Below are 26,765 nucleotides of genomic sequence, written 5' to 3'. Positions count from 1 at the left end.
TAAAATGTCGCTAGAGATCAGCTAGGCCGAAGACCGAGAGGAAATCCATCATTTGTGAGGTGTTGTGTGGCTCACGTCTAGGCGGTCGTTGGTTAACTTGACCATCAATTGTAAGGTTAAAATCACCTCCCAGCACCTGGATGCCCACGGGGAAGTTAAGCTAGAACATACATAGGTCAGCTAATGTAATTTTTTAAATTCCAGGTGGGACATAAATCAACAGTACATTAAGTGGCCTCCCTTCCCATGTCCCAGCCACCGCAGCAAATCTACCCTGGGTGTCGACCCATTTGTTGTTCATTATGTATGGGCATTGTTTACAAATAAGGATACATGTCCCTCTTGAACCAGAAGTGAAGCCTGCATGGACAGCCAGTCTGTATCCCCATCCAACTAAAGCCTTACATTTGCTACCTATTAAATGTGTCTCTTGCAGTAGGGCAATATCGTGGGACTGCCTCTTGAGGTATTGGAGCACAACGTTTCTTTTTAATTTGTCCCCTAGCCCATTGACATTCCAAGTGATGCTATGGAGCGTTCTGTTCATATTATGGTCAGACATGGTTCGTTCGGGTGATTTGGGTCACCTGTAACCCAGGGCGTGTGCATATGTCAATCGCTGGTGCAAAACTGACGGAAGCTTTGATCGTAATTGTGTAAATGACGTTACATCCCTCACCGCTATCACAACTTGTCGATCAGACCCCCGATCAAAATATCCCATCCCCTCCCCACTCCCTGCATTGCGGGCTCTGAACCTCCTGCCACCCCATACATGCAGAGTGCCTATCGCCCACCCTAGAAATATTGGGGAACGTGATCCAATCTCACTCTCTTAAGTCTCACGCTATTAAGACTAAATGCAACATCATATTAGTTAACAAGTAAATATCTGTACTCCATGTCAGGCTGCAATTAAACCTTTGAAGTGTCCAGCGAGATTCCGGGTATGATGTTGATCAACACCAGGCTAAACTGGTGCATGGCCAGGCAATGGGAGCCTGACGCATCTGGATATACCAATGTCACATATTATTCAATCCGCCTGGTTCAACTTCGACAAGCCTCTCGCCGTTGTGGTGTTTTGTCGGGGATCCCACATGGCAGCCTGTCCTGTCTTTGTTCCCACTGCCATGGTTCTCTTTGCGGTTTCGCTTTCCGACATTGCGCTATCCATTAAGCCAGTCCCATGCTTCCTCTGGACTAGTGAAAACCCATGTCTTTCCTTCAGACTCGAAATGTAATTTAGCTGGAAACAACATAGCATACTTAATTTCTTGATCACGCAGGGCATGTTTTACCTCCAGGAAGCTGCGGCGCTGCCTTTGCACTTTCAGTGTAAAGTCCGGGAAAAAATGTTATTTTGCTGTTTTCAAGGCTAATCAGGGGGGAGGGGGGTACTCGCACTGTGCGGAGTATTATGTCCATGTCCTGGAAAAGAAACACTCTTGTGCGGACGGGTCTTGGAGGCGCGCCAGGTTTTGATCTTCCGCCTGGTACCCTATGTGCCCTTTCGATTGAGAAGTAGTTAGACAGGCCCTTGGGTTGGAGATGTTGTGTCACCAGTTCCTCCACAAATAGATCCACCGCCTGCCCCTCCGCCCGTTCCGGCACCCCTAGTATGCAGATGTTGTTGCGCTGCATCATATCTTCATAGTCGTCGAGTTGGCGTTTCAGTATGTCCCGGCCAGTTAGGAGATCTGCGACTTGGCTTTTGAGGAGGGTGGTGTCTGTTGTTAAGTCCTTAGTTGTGGATTCTACCTCCTTAATATGTTCATTCATGTTCCGCATGTCGTCCCTGATCAGTGAGCCCTCTGGAGCTACGGTATCGATCCTGTTTTCTGGGGATGTATGCACGGTCATATGACAACCAAGATATCTTGCAGTGTGGGTCCTTGTTGGTCCCCTGTTGATTTTGGGGTTGCCTGTGCGTCTTCTTGGCCCTTCTGCCACGCATATTTATCCAATTTTGCTTGCAATGCGGGAAGTGTTATGGTGCCACAAGCGAAATTCAGGCCGTGCTGGCTACTATCTGCCGCCTGCTTGAGGGCCAAAGCCCTGTCAGGCATGTCTGGATTCACCAGCTAGGCCTCTGTGGAAAGGGAGCCCAGTTTGTCCTACCCTCAATCCCAGAGGGGGAAGGCGTTGGTTGTGTGCTGCACAATGGTTGGCCCCCGCTGCAGTTTTCGCACTCCGGTCATCACCGGAGTTGTAATTGTAACCCCATCGCACCACTGTGACTGCTAGTGTCCCAGGCACCACCCACGGGAGTCAAAGTGTGACTCTGACGGCATCTGCCCAGATCAGAAGCCGTAAACCTGCAGGGCGCGGTGAAGCCTGAAGGGGCCGGCACTCCAAAGGCAGGTAGTATTGTGCTTATTTTAGTTTGCAATCCCCCCGCTACGGATGTTGCCTGTTCTTTTACCGCAATCGCGGTCTCTTGGCCACCAGAGCCCCGATTGCCACCTGTGGTAGTCGACGAATGGTTCTTACGGCAGCCGCCAACCGCCCAGATCCGAGGTAGGGAGCCAGCAGGGTGCGATGGTTACCCAGTGAGCGCAGGAGCTGGTACTCCGAAAAGCAGGTAGTGGATTGCTTCTTAAATTCGTTGTCCCCCGCGATAAGAGGGGCCTTTCTCTTACTGCGATTGTGACGCACTCCGCGCCTTGCCGGATTGGTTCATGAGAGGGCTCCGCTTGCACCCGATTGATCTCGCCGGCTCCCGGCACACTTGACGCCAGAGTTGTTGGGACTGTGTCAGCGATTTATTCTCGGGATATGATGTTTTTTCTGGATTTTTGAGGAGTGGTGTGTGAGCGAGCTAACGCGCAGCCATTTCCTTCAGCAGTTGGCCCCCCAATATATTTTAAAACATTTATATTACTCATTTACAAGCTATTTAAATTGATAGTGAGAGCACACTTGACAAACTTCTAACTGTAGTAGGAGTAAAAAAGGTTAACCCCATTTTCCATGATAGGATAAGCAGCAATTTTGTGAAAAGACAAACTCACACCGGACCTCTGTCCTTGAACAGACAGCAAATGTGCCAAGATAAAAACAAGATTAAAAGGCATCTTTATTGCTCATTCACTTTGTGGATGAGCAGAACACCTGTTCCTTTCCAGCTTACTTTCACTTGCCGGAATGGACCCGTAAGTCCTAAAAATAGCTTCTACGGATAAACTCGCACTTTCCATTACCACGGCAATCACAAAGTGGCTCAGGGCAGTGTGCCAATAAGACCCGTAGAGCCTCGAAGGACCCAACTAGCTCTGAAAACACAAGGCCGACCACTCGTAGAAAAGAACAAAGCCAGGGGAGGCACAACAACTCCCAATTTTTATGGTAGCTGCTTGGGTAAACCACATCACCACCGATAATGACCAAGTGGCTCAGGGCAGTTCTCCATGAAGAGATGCATAGCCCAGGAGGGTCCCTTCTGCTCTGAAAAATCTAAGGTTGACCACCGATTAACGACCCAGTGGTTCAGGTCGGCTCTTTCGCTAGAGATGCAAAATTCAGCAGGGTCTCAACAACTCTGATAAATTCTATGGTTGACCACCCACAGATCAAAAGCAGGTTGTGCATGCCATGAAAGACTCAGTGGGGATGCCAGAATCAAACAACCTACCTAATGCTTTCCTCTAAAAAGACCTAAGGTTTTGGGCAACACATTTAACTCGCTAGATACCAGCATCATTCCAGACTCATGACGTGGCAGTATATTTCAGCCAATATCCAAATAGAAGGAGCACTCAAATCCTAACAATTACAGGTTAATTGCACTAATAGATGTAGGAGGCCAAGATATACGGCTCAAATCTGCTGTCCGAATTAGAGAACTGGGTGACCAAAACAAACCTAGTCCCTAAAACGCAAACCGGTCACGCTCTGGAATGAGCACCTTAACCAATCTATCAGCAGTTACTCTTTTGGTCGAGCAAGCAATCGTACAAATGACACAGACTATTCTTGTAATATGACTGACAGGATTTTCTGCAAGAAGATCCAATTCTAGTTTGGATTGCGTTCTATCCAGAGCTTCTCAATATTAGTAGCTCAGTCTCCAGAAGTAGCAAGACTGATAGTTGAAAGATAATGGAATAAAATGATGTTAAAATGGTATCTTTTAATGAATACACTGATTAAACCTGGACACTCTGACAATATGAACTGTTGGTAGTAAATAGACTGGAAAGAAATACAAATCTTAACGTCTGGGTGACTTCAGGGTACAGTAGAGCTATAATTAAAATCAATCGGATCATTACAATGAAAAAGCACACAAAAGTAGTGTTATCAAAAAGTGGTTGTAGGAAAGTGGTTCTCTGTTGCAGTAACCCTCCACACAGTTTTTGCCAGACTACTGATGCACTTTTTCTTGGTGTGCCCTGGGTCCCTGCTAATCTGGTTCCCAGGGCCTGTGTTATTACCCAAAAGTAACCCAATTGGCATCTCTGGCCACAGGTCAGCCCCTGGTAAATGGTACCACAGGTACCCAGGGCACTGTTACCGGGGAAGTCCTCTAAGGGCTGCAGCACTTATTGTGCCACCATTAGAGACAGACAGACGCACGCACACCCACCCCCCCTTTTGCAGGCTGCGTTCTTTGGTGCAGAACAAAGTGAAGAGTCGATATGGCACGGATCCCTGTGTGCCATGCCTACAACTCACTGCCCTAGCATAGATCAGTCATCTCTCTAGCTGGGTGCCCTATGCCAGTGGTGAGGGTACAGGTGCATGAGCCCTGTACACCTACAGTGTCTAAGTCCATTCTTAGACATTGTAAGTGCATTGCTGCCATTAAGAGTATATGGTTATGGGAGCTTGTCATCACAAAGTCCACCGCACCATAATGGCTACACTGAAAAGTTTGGTGTCAAACTTCTCTGCACATTAAACCCACACTGATACCAGTGTGAGATTTAATGAAAAATGCACACAGAGGGCATCTCAGAGATGCCTCCTGAAAACCTAACCCACTACTAGTGTCCAGGCTGAGTGGCTGCTTTCAGCTGCCACCCCCAGACATGTTTCTGGACCCCTGGGTCAAGAACCTACTGCTCTAGGGCATGAAACAATGCACATCCTGGGACGAGGTGTCAAGCCTCCTCCCCCAGGATGGGCAGGGTTCACGAAGGGGAAGCTTCAAAGGCATGCCACCTTTGTGAGCCTCCCCAGACCATTTGATGCTTTCGGCAACTGGTCCCCATTGGTTCTACTACCCACTTTGGGCGGGAGAACCGGTGGGATAAACCAGTAGAGAGAGGTGTGCCCACCTCTGCCAACTCCACCCCTCAGGTGGGGGAGGGGAGGCGAAGGACAACTTTGCGTCCCCGCTATCTTGAGGACAGGGAGACCCAACCAACCAGGGACAGGCTCCTGCCCCCCTCGCACTGGAGGGTGGCACAATAGGGGGTGTACCCACCCCAGGGAAAGGACCCATTGGTCCCTGCCCTTTACCTACCTGTAGTGCCCCTAAATTTAGTATTTTGGGGGCACCCTGAACCTTGCTTCCTCAGATCCAGAAACGACAAGAATAAAAGGACAGAACAGCCATGCAGCCAGCTAGCAAGACGAACTGACCCGGACTTCCTCACATCATGGCATTCGCCCTTGGCTCTTAGGCCCAGACCGACATCACCTCCCGGGATCTCGAGGTTGAACTGCCTGCCCTGCTGTTGTTGTAGGCCGGGTCGTGGTGCGGTTTGCGCCTGCTGCTTGGGTCCTGAACCAGGTGATCTGTGGGGACCGACTCCTGGGGCGGATTCTGATGCCGCGGGGGCAGAGGCATGACAACGAGCTCCGGGGTACGGGTGTATCATCTCATACAATTCCCGGGACCCTCCTGCCCACCGCAGGCAAAACCTCAATAATTAACGACTCACCGGATCTCAAGCTGCTAAGTGGGTGCTCCGGAACGGCGCTCTGGATCCTCTGCTGACACCGCTGATCCCCTCCTCGCTACCTCCTCAGGATAAGGGATTGACCAGCCGGCTGACTCCTTAGCACTCGGTCCGAGACTCTTATGCTCATGAATCGGCCCCCGCAACTCAAGTCACCCCCCAACAACGGTCGTGCTAACTGCTGCGGGAAGCCGAAAGCGAAAGCAGAAGATATTGACGACGTGAGATTCCAGCAACAAGAGACTAAGGTCCCGCTGGATGCTGCCTGACCCAAAATGGCGGCTGACTAGCCCCGTCAATCCTCCAGAATTGTGACATTCTCTCTCCTTCAGCGCTCAACTGCCTCAGTCTCCTTTAATCCCAGTTAGCAGATTCTTGCCTGCTATCCTGCCTTAGAACCTTGAAACTGGCACTCTTCAACAGGAGACTCAGGGCTCGCAAGTGCCTGACTTAAAAATGGTGGCCTCCAACCTACTTAACCTCCCATTTGCCGAGTAACTTCGTCCTCCGGAGATCTGTCCCATCCTCGCTCTCACCGTCCCTCCTGACAATTCCCGGTACTTCAGAAGCCCCGAATCTCCAGGCAAAAGTCCAGACATCGCAACAAACACTGAGGACTCCCTGCCTGTCTTTAAAATGGCGGCGCCCTGCTCTCACTAACCTCCTCACCGCCGCCACTCACCAGCTCCTAACAAACCTCTTTCAAAGCACCTATCTCTGTCCTAGCATGCCCCGGCTGCCACCAGCCCTGGATTGCTGACGCTGTGGCCGCCGTTCCTACCGGTCATAGCAACACAAGACTAATGGCGTAATTCTCACCCGGCGTCTTAACCTCAAGATGGCACCTGTGAAGAAACGGACCTGCTTTTTGAATGCCTTGCAGCAGATCCATGGGAACCTTTTACCGAACTACCTACCCCCTACCCCTCCCTGCTCTACTCCTCTCCTCTTTCCTGCTACTAACCTTTGCCCTCACCTGTCCTTGCCCTAGTCCCCACCCTGTTTACCTGTGAATTTCCTGCGTCATTTGAGAGCTAGCTATTTTGTCTGATGCCCGATGAAGCTACCTGGTTTAGCTATAGGGGAGACAGATCAGGGATTCCCTCCCTGGACATCTCCTACCCAGTCGGTCTTTAGCCAGACTTCCTTTCGTCTCTCCTGTCATCTCTTCCCGCTTCCTCCCTCTATTTATATCTCTCCTTCTCTTCTCTCTCAATGTACTGAGACTGAACTATTTTGTCTGATGCCCGATGGAGCTACTTGGTTTAGCTATAGGGGAGATGGGCTGTGGATTCCTTCCTAGGTCGTCACCTACCCAGTCGGCCTTTAGACCGATTTAATTTCGTCTCTCCATGTTGTCTCTTCCCCTATCCTCCCTTTCTCACCTTCCCTGTTCCCTCCCCTCCACGCTCCATTTATTTTGCCCTCCATGTTATTTAAATGTTTCCCATTGAGACCTAGCTATTTGGCCAAAGCCCGGTGGAGGTACCTGATAGCTATAGATGAGATGGGTTTTGGGACTTCCCCCTCGACCGTCACTTTTTCTGTGAACCTCTTACCTCGACACTTGAGACCGAACTACTTTGTCTGATGCCCGATGGAGCTACCTGGTTTCGCTATAGGGGAGATGGACCGTGGATTCCCTCCTTGGTCGTCACCTACCCAGTCGGTCTTTAGACAGACTTCCTCTCGTCTCTACGGTTGTCTCTTCCCTTATCCTCACTTTGTCACCTCCCTTACCCCCACTTTCTAACCTCCCTTACCCCCCACTTCTTTTCGCTCTCCTTTCTCTCCTCTCCTAATGTATTGCTGATTGTTTGATGTAAAGTGTAATTGTTGATCTTTTTCTGTTGTACTGTTAAACCACATTGTTGCACTTCTTTTCGTCCCTCCTGTCTTCTCCTCCCGCTTCCTCCCTATATTTATGTCTCTCCTTCTCCCCTCTCTCAATGTATTGAGACTGAATTTTTTTTGTCTGATGCCCGATGGAGCTACCTGGTTTAGCTATAGGGGAGATGGGCTGTGGATTCCCTCCTTGGTCATCACCTACCCAGTCGGTCATTAGACAGACTTCTTTCCATCTATCCGTATTGTCTCTTCCCTTATCCTCCCGTTCTCACCTCCCCTGCCCCCTCCACTACTTTTCTCTCTCCTTTCTCTCCTCTCCTAATTGTATTGCCTATTTTTTTGGGGATTGATTTTGCAATTTTAGAACTTTTTCTGTTACACTGTTGATTTTCTTTTATATTGTTGATTCTCCTGTAAAGAGCTCTGATACCTCCGGGTCCAGCCAGCGCTATATAAAACTCTTTAAATAAATAAAATAAATAAATAAAGAAGACGCCCACCGACTTGGCCCCAGCCCTACAGGCCTGTCTCCCCTTGAACCTGCTCCTGCGAAATCCCGGTGTGTCCTGCAGCCAGCAACCTCTAAAACCCCGGAGAATCTGCCTGTCTTCACTTCCAAAGACTGCTTCTCTCATGAACACCGGATTTGTTGAACTGCAAGCTCTGGCAGCGGCCGGATACTGCGAATCCAGCCCACTCTGCACCCGCCGAACCTGGCCTTAGCTCGAGTGGAAAAACACCACTAGGATCTGATACGAGATCCGGCGACTCCCTACTTGCCTCAAGCCCAAAGCAGACACCTGCAGCCTAAATCCAGAAGGCCCCCCCAACCGCGACCCGGAGCTGGTAAGAAGATCAGACCCCCAAAAGGCACCCGTGCCATATGTGCCCAAACTGACGGTGTCTAGCCAACCCCTAACTTTCCAACTTACCTCCCAAAGTGGTGGTAGCACGCCCAGAGGTCCTTCGTCTCACTACCTTCAGTGCTTTTGCAAACTGGAGGTTCTCCATTAAAAACAGGGCACCCAACCTCGAACCAGCACCCTAGTGCCGCTGAGGTGCACTTTTTATGCTACTTTGCTTCCCCTTTTGCCTGCCCTAAACCCCAGGATCTTTGCTTCCACAACCCAGTGGCCTGCTTGCCAGCAGCCACCAATTGCAGGCCCCCTATCCCCCCCATTGGATAACATTGGGCCTCAACACTGCACCCGTTCACCCTAGTGCCGCTGAGGGTGCAACAAGAGTGCATCACTGACCCTGGGGGACCCCTGAGTCAAACCCAAGAACCCTGACTCCCACAGTCGATAACTTAATTGTGAACTGATAACCTGTTTTTCCTCCATAGGATAACATTGACAATTTTCTTGAGTTTTGAAATCTTAAAATATTCTTTACATATCGCACGAATAACCAAAACTTATTTCCTTACCTGTTTGCAGGAAATGTGCCAGTGCTGAATCTAGGAATCCAGCACTAATGGGACCAATCTACGTGCCATTATTTTCATGTGGATCTTATAGTCACAATTGAGAAGACTGATAGGACAATAAGAACGTGGGTTTACTGGTGATTTCCGTTTTTCAAGAAACTTATGACTGCCTCAGTGAAAGTACTCCGGGGCGCCTTGCCCTCTAGATTTCATTGAATGGTATGACCAAAATATTACTTAGGTGATGTATAAATAATCTATAAATTTCTGTGGCTTGCTTTAATTGCATTTCCTATAAAGCCAAGGAGATAAGCAGAGCAAATGCGCTGCGCTATTCAACAGATAGAGCAGGCATCTGTATCGATTGCACAAAATTAACACTTTCGGAGGTAGAGTATTTAGATACCGAACAAGCTGTGGATAATTTTCAAGGAAGACGTTGCAAATTAAGTCCGGCCGGGTAACAAACTCGTTGGTGGCATCATCCAGGATTGAACTGATGATTGTGGTGTTATTTTTTTCCCCTTACTTCCCAGGCTAAATACCGACCAACATTTTAGTTTTACTGAACTTTTTTGGAAGGCAGTATACACTGCAATAAAGATATCCTTTAAACTTTGCTGAGCTTAGCTAAGTTTGACTCTGGTCGCTTGTGTGTTTGATGTAATAAAATCTGCAGTTGCGTAGTCTAAAGCAAACTAGCTGGGCGGCTCCAGCTTGGTTTTGTTTGACAAGCTGCACTTTGTAAGAGATGTCTTTACTGTGAATAAAGGCTTTCAAGGCACTCCAGACAGTAAAAGAGGAGGCAGTACCCAATACCAATGTTCCTTAACAAGAACTCGCCTAATACATTTTGTAGATAGGGAACCCATGTCTGATTTGCTAGCAGTGACTTGTCAAAAAACCAACTTGGTGTGACTTGGCTAGATTCTTCAATTAACACCACACCGGTAGGAATCCAATGACAGGAAAAGCATTAGCTAAAATCTTGTCTTGCCTTTTGAGTGTGATATCAAAAGAAAGTCTATGTAAGAAGCCAGAAAATGAACGTTTGGAAAACTTGGTATATGATATACCCTGAGTATGCTCGACCCGCAACGGATCAATTGGGGCAAGGCCGCATCTCATCCTTATCAAACTGATTCAGCCTTATTTTGTTGGTTCGAGAGAAGTCCGGTTTTACATTCTGACTGACGTTGAAATCCCCTAATTGTGCCCCATGAGCTGTTTGTAAGATCATATATTTCTTCGAAAGCATTAATATTATCTTCTATAAAGCCAATATAGCTTATAAAATTTAACACGTTTCTATCAAATTTAGATTTGGAACCAGACCGACATTGATCCCATATCCCTTCGTACCTGGAGCACTTCACACTGAAGCTTCTTTGAAATAAATATTGCCACCCCTCTAACTCTGACATTCGCTGAAGCTAAAAATCTGTAAAAGTAAGCCTGAAATATTGAGCTGGGATGCAGAGAATTTGAGGGTCAATTCTGAAGGAAAATAACATTTGCATTGTATGCTCTCAGCCAGGTCAGTGTAGACCTGGTCGAAGACCTTGTAAGTCTCGGAATAACTGCTTTTACCTCCTTAGCAAAGCTTATCCCGTGTTTTTGTTTTAACAACTTTATTGCCATTTCAATATGACATATGGAGACATTATCAGGAACTGTCCATATACTATCTTACCCTATGGGTGTATTCACAACTGGCATTATCACATTCTATACCACATTTCGAATAATACACAGATCTATAATAAAGCAATTTTGTCGACCATTCCGCAACACTTCCTCCCTGATATGACTCTCTGTTATACATGTCCCCAAATACTTTACAAATAAACCGATTTTAACCCTTAACTCCCTCACGCCCCTCTTGGAGGTCTTATTACCTCATATAACATTGTAGTGTTCGGTCTGTCTGACTGCATTACGTTTAACTGTCTCATGGGCCCCAATCCCTGCGGTCCTGCTCTCTATCCACTTTTGCTTTCCAGGGGGGGGGCCTTTAGGTCAACAATCATTGCTGTCCATGCTTGCATGCCATCTACGAGTTTGACATCTCTATGGACTTGCTTCATTCTTACTTTCTCGGCCGATGCCCATTCATATATATCTCTCACCCATCTTTCACACTATGGGGGTGCTGGCTTCATCCACTCAATAACGAACCGTCTTTTCGCAATTATTAAACCCAGTATCACAAATTTTCTACTTGGCTTCCTAATTTCGGGCGTGAGGAGAAGTCCTAATGGTACCAAACGTATCTCCCTGGGCACGTCCCATCCTGAGGCCACCCATACTTGCTGCAGTACCTCTTCCCAAAATTTTACCACCATCGGACACTGCCACACCACATGCAGGAGGTCCGCCACTGCCTCCCTGCTTTGGAGACACGCGCTGGACCTTTCCAGATATATTTTGCTCAATATTTTCGGGGCGAGGTAAGCTTGACGCACAAAGGTATATTGAATTAGTTTGAATTGAGGTATAAAGCACCCCAGTTTAAACCCCTCATGAATTTTGCCTCACTCTTTCTCTGGAATCAGTGTGGAGGGAAGGAGGAATTTGTGATCCAACCAATTTCTTAAGGTTATATATTCTGATCAGGGGGGGAAGGATCACTTGTCCTGCATAACTTTGGGTATGCCGTAACTGTTCTGAGTAGTACCAATAAAAAACCCTCATGCAAGTGCTGGTAAATATTGCGGTGTTAGGCGGTATATCTTGTTTCTCCGCCGTCCCTCACAGGTGTGTGCATAATCATAGGGTTAGTTTTTTATGCAACCTCCATTCAGGAGGCATTACCCATTGTTAAAAACAAAAGTGATCAGTGATAGTGATTGTGACGTGAAAAAGATAAAAATGTCTCTCTTATTCAGAAAAATTATTTTTATTCGTTCTGTTTTGGAGGCAAAGACTTTAAAATTCAATTGGTGAACTGGAGTGTTTATGATTCGTTCACACTCAATAAGTGGTATAGGTCGACATGTTTCAGCCCTTATTATGCCAGGTGGGTCATATGGGCTTTCTTCAGGACCACAGTGCAAAATGTGGTAAAGGAAGTACAAGAGTCCACTGTAGATATAGGTTCATTTATTGTAAGTTCCTTCCAAGATATTAAGGTACAGAAGTAGATAAGTAGAATAGGAGAACAGGAGAAGAACCCCACCAGGAGCTAGCTCTCATCAGCTCAGCCTGAGTAGATCAACTGACCGTTAAGAGCCAGAGAGTCACCCCAGGCATTCTATGATGTCATCAACATTCCAATCAGAAGAGCACCACAGAGAAGTAGTTTACTACACATCCTCTCTCCTTAGTGAATGAGGAAAGAAAGAAGAAAACACAGACCAAGATACCTCAAGTGTGACATTTGCATAAAAGTACAAAAGTGAAGTACGCAAATAAATAAAGTACAACAAGTACTGCAAGAGGTATGATTAGCATGAATAGAAATACAATAATCATAAGTATAAGCAAGAGTAGAACAACATGCTAAAATCTAGATAAAAAGAAACTACTAAATGCTACTATATGCCACATCCCCTTCCCTTAGAGTAAAAACATGGCATGGATGAATAAAGAGCAGAGTAGTAAGTAAAAAATGGTCACGCTGCCAACTGGAAACACCAGAGAGAAAATCCCCTGAAAAAAAAACAAAGGCAAGCGTAGACGCAGACCCTTTACAAGCTCCCTTAACACAACAATCTGACAGAGAAAAATGAAACTTCTCACCCAAAGTCCCACCAACATGAAACCCTTGGCCACGAATCTCAGGCAGGTAGACTTTGACGAAAGCAGAGTGTCAAAAAAAAAAAAACAACGATGTTAAACAATCTCCACCAAAAATAGGGAACACAGGGTACTAATACTTAAAAATCACAACCTCCCCAAAGTAGGGTACACCACAGGAAAGACAACCTGGAAATAGGGCATTGACTACCCACAAATCAACAACCTCCCCAAAGTAGGGTACACCACAGGAAAGACAACCTGGAAATAGGGCATTGACTACCCACAAATCAACAACCTCCCCTCAAAAGGGTACACCGCAGGTAGCGAACCTGGGACATGGGGCATGAGCTAAACGCACACACCACTACCACAAAAAAAACTACAAGAAATGGGCTTTGACTACCCACAGACACAACCTCCCCTATGTAGGGTACACCGCAGGACAACACCTGGGAACAAAATGGAGCATGGAGTACCCACACAGACCACTACCACAGAAAACACATAGAAATGGCGTTGACTACCCACTCAAACACACAACCTCCCCTAAGTAGGGTACACCGCAGGACTATATTCCTGGGAACAAATGGGGCATGGACTACCACCAAACATATGACGCAAACTCAAGAAACCGAAAAGGGGCATGACTACCCACACACACACCACTAAGCACACATTTGAGAAAACAAACCGTAAAAAACTGGATGAGAATTGACTACTCAACAAGATGCAACAAGCAGATGTCCAAACACACCATACAGAATTAAAATTAGAGCAAGAGAAATCTGCAACACACCACACCAGGCCACCACAAAATAAAGCTGCATTGAAAAATGTGGAATAGCAAATTAGCTGCAAGAAACAAATAAATAACACATTGCTCCGGTGAGCGATCTCTCACCCGAGTTCCAAGAAACAAATAAATAACACATTGCTCCGGTGAGCGATCTCTCACCCGAGTTCCTGCAAGCAGCTCCAACTGAAAGTGGCAGACCTCGAAGGCGCAGAAGATACGAGGCAAAAGCTGAAGAAAGTCACACAAGTGAAAAATTCCTGACCATGCACAGAAGAAATAAGTTCTGCAAGTGCCGCTTTTCACTGGAACCATCATGGGACTGGTAAAGGCTTGAAACGATCGGAAAGCACAGCTGTAGGCTTGAGACGATTTAAAAACACTATTGCTTGTAAGCATGCTCCGCTTGACTGACACTGTTGCTTGTAAGCAAGCTCCGCTTGACTGATGCTATTAGGTACTGCTGGTCTTCGAGAAAACAAAGCGCACTCGTATACCCTCCACAAACCTGCGCAGACTGCAAACAAAATAACAATGACGAAATGGCGGCACGCCTCCAGACGCCGCACCGGATGGCTATAGGCAAAGGCGTGCACCAAAACGTAGGCAGTAGGCAGATGGATGAAGACATGGACGTCATAGGAGGCAAGAACACGAAGGTAAGACTGCGCGTGTCAATGTACAGGGAAGCTCGTGACACTTTTAAAATGCGGCGGTTTAGCTCCCATAAACCAACTTGGATCGTGAAAGTATCAGAAAACCAGCAAAAGTGCTCCCCACTCACCGCCAAAAATATTGTTCAGTGTTGAGCGAAGTCCCTTCACGATAAGCGCGGATTTGAATGCGCTATACTGACCAATGTTGTGCCGAGTCCTCTCACGATAAGCGCCCGTTTGAATGCGCTAGAAAAATAGCAGTGAGCTCTGAATGCGCACCGCTGAGAACGGCATTGGCAAGACAATAAATCACTGGGAAAATGTGGATAAACTGCCAATCGATGTCACCATTAACATGCCAAGGTGACAACTTTGAAAACGCTTGTTTTTTGCCTCCAACCACTCGAACACAGCTCTCACTTGACGCTGGCAAACTGTTTCTTCCGATCAGACTTGCAGACAGTGAGTTCAAACAAGTTGCTAAAGCAGCAGAATAAATCACAGGCAGATTGCCAGGAGACATCAAATAAAGATAACGAAAATAAACACATGCCCAGGGTGCAGGCTGTCTAGATGAAACACGACACTGGTGGGGTCAGCTGGGCATTACCTTTCAGTATAAATACGAATTTTCCCACAATCCTTGATGTCTTGGGTTCTTTCTTTTCTTTGTAGTTGCTTAATTCCTTGTTGATAACTGCACGCGTAGATAAATCCAGTTCAAAACGTCGCCAAACTGTGGTAAAGGAAGTACAAGAGTCCACTGTAGATATAGGTTCATTTATTGTAAGTTCCTTCCAAGATATTAAGGTACAGAAGTAGATAAGTAGAATAGGAGAACAGGAGAAGAACCCCACCAGGAGCTAGCTCTCATCAGCTCAGCCTGAGTAGATCAACTGACCGTTAAGAGCCAGAGAGTCACCCCAGGCATTCTATGATGTCATCAACATTCCAATCAGAAGAGCACCACAGAGAAGTAGTTTACTACACAAAACAAAGACCTCTCACGTCTCTGTTAGTGAAAAAGAAAAAGTTCTAATGGAACATATCGTTATGTTGCTCCTATTGAGGTCAAATAGTACCTTCGTTTTTGGCTATATTCAGCCTCTTCAGGATCAGGGTAGGTCAGGGAGGCACTCTCTGGCTCTCCATCAGTTGCTTGTGCTGACTCTGCCTCCTCCAGTCCCGGAAAACCACTCTTTCTCTGTCATATGTTCTCCAGTCTCCTCCTTCCATCTTGCCTCAATAGGGAGTGGTTTCCTTGGTAGATCCTCTCGTATTGCCTGGTAAAGATGAGTTATATATCGTCCTTGGGTCATATACAACATTACTTGCAATGTTCTATTTACGGGGAGCTCTACCGGAGTGATGATCCCACCATTAAGATAAGGGTTCAAAACGCTGTTGACATATTGTACACCATATGCATATATTATACTGTGATGTCTATTGTGTAATGGTGTCTTCACGTTAATCAGTCTGTAGTATCTTTATATGTTTATGCAGATACGCCCTCCTTGCCTGAACCCTTCCCGATATGTTGTTCGTTTGTCAATGTCAGTAGGACGCAGGTTGTATCCCACTTGGATTCTTTTCTTACTTTGTCATATATTCATTGTATATTAAAAATCTGTCCCGCTGGACAAAGAATATAGCGCTGATTGAGCCTATATTTACGAATAGTATTTAGATTGTCTAGGGACCATTGTCTTCAGAAATTACGCACGTACCCAAGGTCCCTGACCAATTGCATATTGGGTTCCCTTGTGTTTTCTCAACAAGGTCTCTAACATAAAGAGGCTAATGAGTTTGCTTCTAGAACCTCACAAAAGATCAGTCACCAGCTTCTCTAGCATTCCGAAGTAACTGGCATGGATTTTGAATAGTGAATTTTGTAGTGCATAAAGGGATCTTGGAGTGATAACCATCTTGGTGATACCAACCTTGCCCATCAGGAACAGGGGTAAGTCCCTCAAAACACATACAGAGCCACGGATCCTGTCTACCACTTTCCCTATATTAAGTTCCAGGACGCTTTTGGTTGTTTGTACTAACTTAATCCCCAGATATCAAGTTGCTGTGGTCGTCCAGGGCAACCCCACAGCAAGAAGCATTTCAACTGCTTGGTTGGCTAATCTCCCAATTGGTAATCATTTGGACTTCTCTTGATTAGCTCGTATGGCTGACGTCGAGCTCCCTCAGAACCTTTAAGAGAATAGGCACTGAACTGGCCAGCAGCTTGCAGTACACCAACGTACCAGCGTACAGTGAAACCACATGAGTGGTGTTGCCCACTTTAATCCCCCCATGCTTTTAACTGATTTCTGAGCACCACTGCCAGTGGCTCCATAGCCATTGCAAGTATATGGGGTGACAGAGGGCATCCCTGTCTGGTACCCCTTTCCAATGAGAACGCCTCCGATATTCTGCCCCCTACTTTGATCCTGGCTCAGGGAGATGTATACAATATTGTATCCATTTGAGAAAACTCGGTCCTAATTCGATTTTTTTGTAGTGTTGCCCACACATAGGGCTAGCCACCGAATCAAACACTTGTTCGATGTCTAAAAGGACTAGGACATAATCCTCCTCCACTAGTCCCGGGTCATTTCAAACACGTGAAAGCCATCGTAGATTAAGCATGGTACTGCGGTGTGGGATGAAACCAGCTTTATCTGCGTGGATCAGATATGTCATATGGGGAAGAATTCTGTTTGCCAAAATGCCACTCAATAACTTTACATCTAGATTTAACAGTGATATCGACCTGTATGAATTTGGCAGCTGTGGGTCTCTATCTTGTTTTGTAATAACTCAAGGAGTGTGGCGCCGACCTCACACCACTCCCCCCTCCTACCCCCTTCTGCGGGGAGCAGGGGAGCTCCGCCTTGAGTTTGGTCAGCCTACGCTCCTGAGTCGCAATATCTTTCTCTAGTTAATGTCATACCCATACGTTGTGTGTATAAAGACCCCTCTGAGAACCACCTCCATGGCGTCCCACTTGTATGCTCTGCTCAAGGCCGACCCCCGGTTCTCTTCAAAGTATCTAGTTAATGCAGTAGACGCCATCACTGGAAATGTGGGGTCCAGTAGTGCCGCCGCCCTGCGCCACCATGTAGGAATTGCCGGTTTAGTTCTATGGCCCTCAAAGGCAAGCAGAATCTGCGAGTGGTTCGAAAAATACATTGCTTGATATGTTATCCCCGTTACCTCAAGGGTCAACTCCTGCAAAATAAAACAATAGTCCAGACGACTAAACCTATTAGAAGCTGGTGTGTGCAATGAAAAAGTTCTGTCCAGGGTTGCGTACCCTCCATATATTCGTAAGGTACATTCCCTGCAAGATATCAGTCCGTGCCTCAGTCATACGTGGTTTGGGGGGGCAGATGGGGAGGCTCTTGATCCAAATTCACATCTAGGACACAGTTTACTTCTCCCATCGTTATCAGCGCCACCCCCAGAAACAGTCCTGGCATGATGGAATGGAAAAAATCTGGGCAATCGACATTGGGAGCATAGACATTGATAATACTCAATTCTTTCCCTTTTAAAGTTCCGTGAAGGTTCACATACCTCCCCTCTTGGTCCACCAGGTGGTGCAAATGCTTGAAGGGGACCCCAGGCACCACCCAAATAAAAACCCCTCTAGCAAACCCTGAATAAGACGTGGCATACAGCTGTCCCTTCCACTGCTGGGACCCACCTGATCCTGTCTTGAGCACCAAGCAGGAGTCCGACAGGCCGGATTTGTCCAGCCAAGCCATCACCGCCTCCGCCGTTTGAAAAAAAACAGGCTTTTCCTTTATGTTCCGCCAGCAATTTGGCAGGGTAGAGTAGTCTGTATTTCAACCCTGCGTCCCGTAGCCATCCTTTTTACTGCTAGGAAGGTCTGTCTTTGTACCTGTACTCTTTGTGTATAGTCGGGAAAGATTGCAATGGAGTGGCATTAAATGATTGCGATCCCTTAGATCTGGTGGCCTGGAGGATAATGTCTTGATCTCTAAAAGTAAAAAATCGGGCTATAATAGCTCTTGGTGGAACTCCTGGGCGAGGCAGTGGTCCCAACGCTCTTTAGGCTTTTTCTATGCTATAGAATTTGGATAGGTTCTTGGGGGCCGACACCTTTTGGAGATCGCACCTCTGAAGATTTACATCTATCGCCAAGGCATCAATCCTGTGTACCATATCTTCCCTGGATGAGTTAATTGCTGTTATACTATCTGCCAGTGTTGAGTTTGGGTCGAAGACACGTTGCACCTCTCCCCCTTCCTCATCCTGGTTTGCCACTTCTTTGGCAGGCATCTGAGGGCATGGCTGGGCATAGTTAGACATTTTATTGGTTTGCACTTTATTAGGTTTATCTTTCACCATTTTGGAGCCTGTCAAGGCCTGGGTCCCCCAGCAAAGGGTAACCTGTCATATACCAGTCTCTTCCGGCCCTGATGCGTAGTTATAATCTATTTCCCACCAAGGCGTGTTGGAAGCTCCAAGGCACCGCAGCACACCACTCTACCAGCTATCCACATAAACCTGGCATCAGGGGGTGCCCATCAGCACCGGGTAACTTCAGTACTCACCTTTCCCACAATGCGAGTGCCATGGCTCAAACCCTAAGCTTGTGCGAGTCTCAGCAGACGACCACTCTCCTCCTTGCTGTTGATGTTGGCCCAGAAATTAATTCCACGAGTCTCGCAGCGTCTCCTGTCGGTTCTCTGGCTTCAACAGAGCACTGTGTCACCCTTCCCCACTCCTTCCTTGTGGGGGGGTCACTGTCAGGCGTACTGTGTCCCCGAGGATCACTGACGGCCAGGATCCTCTTTCTTCCCCACCTGTCCCGGGGTTTCCAGCTCTAAGGTGCATTGCTTTCCCTCGCTGTCCTTTCTTGCAGTACTTCGCCGCAGGGGTGGTGCCCTCCCCCCCCCAGAACATCGCTATTTTAGGTGTGTGTGGTGTACCCCACTCGAGGGTATCACACCACCTCAGTAGTTTCAGGCCTGTTCTTGGGGCCTCCCCGCGCCTTCAAATGAGGCCCGGGAGCAGCGTTGGCTCGCTTCTTGTCCTCCAGCTCTCACTTGCCTCAATTTGCTTTAAATGATACTGCTGCTCTGCAGGTCGCCTGAGGGGTGCCTGCCCCCTGCAAAGTGTCCGCTGGGTAGGCTCTCACTGCCAGACACGGCTCCCTCTCCGGTGTCCGCCGCCGCTCCACAAAATCTCTGTTGGTTTAAGTACCGCCCGGGCCTTGAAACCTTCAGTGCCTTACTCGTTTACCCTCCAAGATGGCTGCTCGTAGTGTTAGCAGCCGCCCTCTCGCCAACTCCAGCATCAGCCTCCTTAGGGAAAGGTACGTCTCCGGCAGGGTGCCGCAATCAGACTCTGACCCCCTCTGCCATGGGGGGAGGGGGTACCGCTAGGTTATAGTGTCCAGGATACTCTTGGATTCAGAGGCCAACGGCTGTAGTATCGGCTAACACTTCTAGTCTGCCATGCGCTATGCTCCGCCCCAAAGCTTTTCCCTTGTGATGTGGGGAGTCCCAATTGCAAACTTCTAGTTGCCGGTTTTGAAAAACCTTTCAGTATGACCACCTTTCTACCTTTTTTTATTTTTTTATTTTTTAGGTCTTGGCTAGACAGCGCATGCTGTTTACACATTCTGGGCTTACAGCCCGCCCACAGTTTTTCATTTGCTTGCTGTAGCGTCACTCTCATTTCCTTCTTTCCGGTTTGTATAGGCATACCTTCATCATGCCCTGTTCTTGTGCTTGGCCCATTCCTGGAGCATGGACCAAGTACTTGTGTCCGTCAGCTGATCCTGTTTTTCGAGTTACTTTTCTTTTTGTGTTCTAGCACTCCACATGAGTACTTGTGTTTCCCCCTCTGCAGCAGTCTGTGTCTTCTCCACTCCCACCCGCTCCTCCCTGTTTCACAAACTCCTCCACCCCGCTCTCAACCACCCATACCTCCCCCTCGTAATTTTTGTGTCTGTGAAACTAGATATAGTTCCAATTGGAACATGCATTCTTTTCTTGAGTTGTTTAGTTCAGGATTTTTGTTTTGTTTCTTTTACTTTCGGCGTCTTTGGTGTGTTTTGCAAGCATCCCCTCTGAGGCAGGAAAAAGAGTTGGGGGGGGGGGGAGTGCTGGTTGGTGGTGGCTGTGGTTGTAATTTTACGTGTCTAGCCTCGACTTGCGCTGTGTTTGAAAACAGAGTGCCCCACAGGTAGCACAGCAAAGAATTATGAAGGGCTGTTCAATCTGATTGGCAGAGAGCACATGTTCAGTTGTTGTTTAACCAAGGCTACGCCAACACCTATTAGGGTGTGAGGTCACTGATCGCAGAGAACTTGCAAAGGAGGCAGATCCCTGGGTTAGTACCAGAGGGTCCCGGAAGGCATTTAGGAGTGATCCGAAGGGGAGTAGCCCTGGTATTACCCAACTGAGGGTGGTGGGAAAGGTTTGTGATAGCCCAGATAGGTCTCAGTGTAGTGGGAGGGATGTGGGGACCAATGTCCTGTCTCAGAAGAGAAGGGGTGGGAGTGGGCTCTGTCCCAAGGTCCTTGAAACCCAGTCCCAGGGTCTGGTTGGTTCCATGAGGGAACACTGGGAGGAGAGCCTAGTCTGTACTGGAAGGTCAGCCGCTGAGTGGGATCTCCTAGTCTCAGGAGAACTTGGAGGGGTTCCTGTAAGCAGCGTTCCACCAGTTCTAGAGTCTGGCAGCACCACTCTTGAGGGGAGGGCCCAGAAGCCCAGATGGAGGGGTGAGAGGAGGAGGCAGTCCCCAGTGGGCCAGGGGCCAGCTCTGAGGATATAGCTCCCTAGGAATGACCATGGTGACACCGCTTCTGGTTTGGGGGTCTTCGCACTGTCAGAGGTGCAGGGGTATGGCGATCAGTGACTGTCACGCAACACAAGAGGTATGTGTTACCCTTGAGGGAGGCAAGTGTGCTCTCCCCAGGAAGTCTTGTCTTGCCAGGCACATGCTCAGCTGCAGGGGGTAGTCCCTGTGTGTGGAGGCCAGGTTCAGGAAGTAATGTCTGACCTGGAGGGAAGGACAACTGCTAGCAGTGTCCCTACCATTTTGTCTTCTGGGAGTACCACTCCAGGTGGGTGGGTGCCGAACTCTAGAAGGGGGTGGAGGGGGAGAGAGTATTCACCTCTGGCCCCGGTTCAACCTTAGGGTTTGGTCATTGGGTTGGGAGACCAGTTGCAGGGTAGATATCCTGAACTGGTGGGAGAATTGTGTGGGAGTGCTGATACCAGAACCCTGACAGTTTTAGTTTCTGAGGGTACCTCTCCGAGGAGGAGGGTTCGGAACCCAAGAAGGAGGGGTAAGGGGAGGAGTGCCTCATCCGTGATCCCTGGTCAGCTTGAGGGTGCAGACCGTGGGTTGAGGGAACAAACGCAGAGCAGAACTGCACTGGTGAGAGGTAGAGTGGAGCAAGAATATAAATATAAATCATAATAGCCAAGTCATAAAAATTACATAGATTTTCTCATTACCAAATTCATTCTACTTTAACACCGCCATCAAAAAGGGCACTAGAGAAAAACAAATAAAAGGACTAATTAGCAGCTGTAAAAACAGTGAGGCTGGCCTAACTTGCCTAAAACTCATTCATTTTAAAATTGGGCATAAATATTTATCTCTCAGATTATTGTATTTTGGGCAAGGCATAACAATATGTAATGTATCATTGATTGATGTATTGTTACAGTTACACGGGGGCAAGTCAGATTTCGTAAAACATCCATGATTAAAAGGGATTAAGCAAGGGAATACATTTAGCCTAAAGTAAGTTAATATACTGTGTTATATTCCAGGTCAAATAAAGTTCAATATTACTGACAGTTTGTGCTAATATTGTATGTTTCAATGGGATGTTGCATTAGTGCAGAATCCTCACTTTCTGCTGACAGCTTATCCCTAAAGGCAGTTTCAATCCATTTAGCATCCAAGCGTGTTATGGCAAAAGGATTATCATACAGTTCAGACCCCCCGAATTCCCGGAGATTACACTCCATGTATACCAGCCATGGTATCCGGAAGGATTTTCCTAATTTTAAACAATTCTGCAAAATCAGTCTATTAAGACTAAGTTCCTCCATTACCTAAGTTAAGTTTCAAAGCTTTTAGAGGGCAGAGGCGCAACTGATTTGTAATGAGATCTAAACCTAATTCTTCATGTACAATTTTGTACGGTACACTTTATGGGACTCCCAGGAGGCCACTTAAAACTCCACTATACACCCAGATTCCACAGCCGTAGCGCCCTAGTGGGACACACTTGCCCCTATACATTTCTTAAATAGATTGTATATGAGTGGGGCCAAGCCTACGTGAGAAATCGCCAATGACAAATATTGTTCTATTAAAAGATGAGACATTCTGACTTATAAGTGAATGCTAATTAGGCCCAGAGTCCAATTGGATCCCCAAGTATCTGAACTTGTCTATCTAATTTAAATGTTGGCCAGCTACAACATTTTTCATAATTTTCGTTATTTGGTGGGCCAATCTTTATAACATGTGACTTAGAAAAGTTTGTTGTTCAGTCCAGGCTACTAATAAATAGATTAAGAAGTTTTTGCAAACCTTTGGCCGTACTAGCAATTAGAACAGTATCAAGGCAGGTATAGAACGACCTCCTACTGTAGGAACGTCTACACCTGGAGCAACCAAAGCTTGCTCTATGTGGCTGATATAAAAAATAAATACGAAAGGGGCTAAAATACAGCCTTGCCGGACCCCACGTTTAAAATGCTCCGTGCATTCCCCACTGTGGCCAAACCTGACACTAGCTGAAGGATTACTGTGCAAATCCTGCAAAACATTTATTAAAACTGGGTTGGCACCTATCTGTTCCATCAAGGACCAAAGCTTAGAACTTTTAACTCCATCGAAAGCAGAGCTAAGGTCCATGAAAGCCAGATGGACATTGGCCTCAGTGTATTTACATACCAGTAAATAAAGATTTAAAGCTTGCTCTATGGTGCCCATCCTGAAGCCTCTCTCCTCTGCCCGATACTCTACGGTTTAATAAAATTTGTCCAACAATCTTCACCTCTGAATCTATGAGAGAGATGGGCCTAAACCATGCGGGGTCTGAGCTGGTCCCCCTTTATATAAAAACAGGAACTAATGTGGAGCGAGACCATGTTAGCAGAAGACAGAATGTAAGTGCATTGTTCTTTTTTAAAATTATTTTTAACAAAACTGCAAAGAAAAACATCAGGTGACATTGGCAGTTCTTACAGATTACATGAGTACATTTCTATACATGTTGGATAATAGACACAAAATTTAGGTAAAGGATCAAGGCAACACTTGCGCCTCCACTTCCTCGGAGCACATCGGGGGCTCACACACTTCTCCACTGTAGTGATTCCAAGCCTCTCAGACCCTCCTCCTCTTTGCTGGACACCCCCTAGCCACGTATACCGACCTCTCCCTGAACATGCACCAATTCAAGTCCTCCTCCCACATCTCAACCCGGGGCAATCTCCAGTTTAGCTATCATGCAGGCCAGCGTTACCCATTGCTTCCCATATGCAGTCAAATCTGTGGGTTCCCAAACGTTCAAAATACACCCACATGCCTCTGGCCGTATCTCCACCCCCAGGACGTCTCGCAGCTTATCGTGGATCTTCTCCCAGTATGCCTGCACCCCAGAACAATGCAACAGTATGTGCAGGAACGTTCCCAGCTCCCCGCAACCCCTCCTGCACTCCCCGCCCTCCGAGCGACCCAGACGGGGCCCGTAACATATGACCTATGAAGAATCTTTAGCTGTCCTAATCGAAGCCTCATCTGTATTGCTACCATCCGTGGAGAGGAGACCGCCTCCCGCCAGTCTTCATCGTCTATTTCTATCCCATCCTCACCCCAGTGCGTTCTTAAGAGGGTCAGTGGATCCTCCAGATGATTAATAAGTTTCTTGTATATTAATGAGATTGTCTTCTCGGGGAGATGGCCGCCCAGCACTCGGTCCTCGAGAGGGGAGGCATCGGGAAGCGACGCGTCCCTGGGGATGTTCGCCAGTAGGGCGTGCCTGATCTGGAGGTGACGGTAATGTTCACGGTCCTGGAGATGGTATTGTTTCTGAAGTGAGCTGAATGTGAGAACTGTACCCTTCCCCCATACGTCTTTTATCTGCGTAATCCCGATGAGATCCCACTTGTCAAACCCCTTGGATTTTCATAGGCTCCCCAACTTCTCCGAGCTCCACAGCGGGGTGGCTAGTGTACCTATTTGCCACACCTGAACTGTGTGTGCCGTTGGTCCCGCGAGGGGAAACAGACGAGGTTTTGCATACATCGCTCTAGTGAAATCCCCGGCCGGAACTTGCCAGAGATCCATAGCATACCTCCGGTCCCCGGGAGGCCCGTATATTGCATGGTTCACCCCAACCAGTTGGGAATCCCAGTAATATTTTCGTAAGGCTGGCAGGCCTATCCCCCCGTCGTACCAGGGGAGAGTGAGTTTAGAAAACGCTATACTGGGCCTGCCGGTTCAAAGAAGCTGCCTCTGGAGGGCCTCTATCTTGCTAAAGTAGGATGCGGGTACAAAGTCCACGAGTTCTGGAGCACGTACAAAAATTGGGGAAGAGCCATCATCTTAAAAAGCACTGCCCTACCCAGAAGCGAGAGCGGAAGCGCCTTCCAGCGAGCTACATCGCCTTTAAATCTAGTCAAAGGGGGGCCAAGATTAGTAGCATATCGTAGTTTCGGGTCAAGCGTAACATAAACTCCAAGGTACCTAAATCCGATTGGCTCAATCTGTATCGGGCAGTTCTGTGGAAGAACCGGTGGGTCACCCCTAAGAACTAAGAGCACCGATTTTGACGAGTTTATAGCAAAGCCAGAGTACCTCCCGAAAATGGCGAGCACTTCTAAAAAGGATACAAGAGATCCCCTTGGGTTGGTGAGATAAAGCAGGATATCATCAGCGTATAGTGAGATTTTGTCCTCCCATTCCAGCGTCCACAGGAGGCCATGGATCTCACTGTCCCACCGAACCCATGTTGCCAGGGGCTCCAAGGCAAACAAAAGCAGGGATAGGGGACAACCCTGCCAAGGAGAAAGTCAACAGACTTGCGGTTATTCACGACTACCCTCGCCAAAGGCTGAGCTTACAGGAGGGATATCCAACCCACAAATTCCGGACCGAAACCCAGCTTTCCCGAGACTGCAAATAAGTATGGCCACTCACCCTGCCGAACGCCATGGTGGTATGCAAAGATACCAAAACCGATGGTTCCTGATTCATCTGGGTCTTGCTTAGCATCCTGTGTAGCCGCTGCAAATTAAGGGCCGTATTTCGACTTGGCATGAAGCCTGACTGGTCCGGATGTATCAAGGTAGTGATAACTTTAGCCAATCTTGTCGCCAACAACTTCGCCCGTATTTTGGGCTCAGCATTCAGAAACGAGATAGGTCTGTATGACGAACCTAGTGTCCTGGGCTTACCCGCCTTATGAATGACCACCATGTTCGCCACCCTCTGATCATATGGAAGCTGTCCCCCCTCTCTACACTATGCAAACATGGAGCGGAAAAATGGAGCCAGCTTGTTGGCGCTCAGTTTTTATAATTCTATGGGAATTCCGTTAGTGCCTGTGGCCTTCCCGGAGTGTACCCCTCTGATGGCCTGGGCCACTTAATCGTCGGTGAGTGGGGACTCTAGATATTCCCGGTCATCATCCGACAACACGGGCATTTGGATATCCTTTATCATTGCGCTGTTGTCCGCCTCCGCATACACCCCGACCAAGGTATATACCCCACTATAGTATTCCGGGAACCTATCTGCGACAGCCTGCGGATCTACAATCGTACTGGAGTTCTCCCCCTGTATTTCTGGTACCAACCGCTTTGCCCACTCCCCCTTTTCCAGCCACGCTATCAGTTTACCGGCCTTATCTCTGTGTTCGTACACCCTACTTTGAGTCTCCTTATTCTGCGCTCTGGCCTTGTCCCTAGCGAGGCCTCTATACTCGTCCTGCTGCAATTTTAGCCGATGCAGCCCCTCCGGGGTCGCGGCCCTAGATACCTCCGCCTCCAACCATGACACCTCCCCATCCGCCCGCTCCAGTTCGGCCTGCCGCTCCCGTTTCTTTCGCACAACCAAGGATAAGGCCTTCCCCCGAACGACTGTCTTATATGCCTTCCACAGGGTCTGCGGCGAATCCACCGTACCCGCATTCTCCCGGAAGAACCTGTCTGAGACCGTAACAATTTCTTTCTTGGTGGTGGGGTCCTTCAGATGCCAAGCGTTATTCGGGGCAACCCTGCCTACATCAAACTTGTCAAACTCCAACTGAAGCCAGACTGGAGAGTGATCTGATATGCCCCTCCCCAGGTGGCGAACCTCCCAGACCGCGCTTGCCTGGGCAG

At 47.7% G+C, this 26,765-nt stretch overlaps 1 protein-coding gene across 3 annotated transcripts in view; it reads left to right on the top strand.

The window, feature by feature from the left end:
* MORC2 (MORC family CW-type zinc finger 2) overlaps positions 1 to 26,765 on the top strand; it is a 322,812-nt gene that overhangs the window by 9,444 nt on the left and 286,603 nt on the right. The window lies entirely within an intron of this gene.

Source organism: Lissotriton vulgaris, chromosome 11 (assembly GCF_964263255.1).
Source record: "Lissotriton vulgaris chromosome 11, aLisVul1.2, whole genome shotgun sequence".
Taxonomy (NCBI): domain Eukaryota; kingdom Metazoa; phylum Chordata; class Amphibia; order Caudata; family Salamandridae; genus Lissotriton; species Lissotriton vulgaris.
Note: the sequence above shows the minus strand (reverse complement) of the source record. Positions and strands in the feature narration are given on the sequence as shown.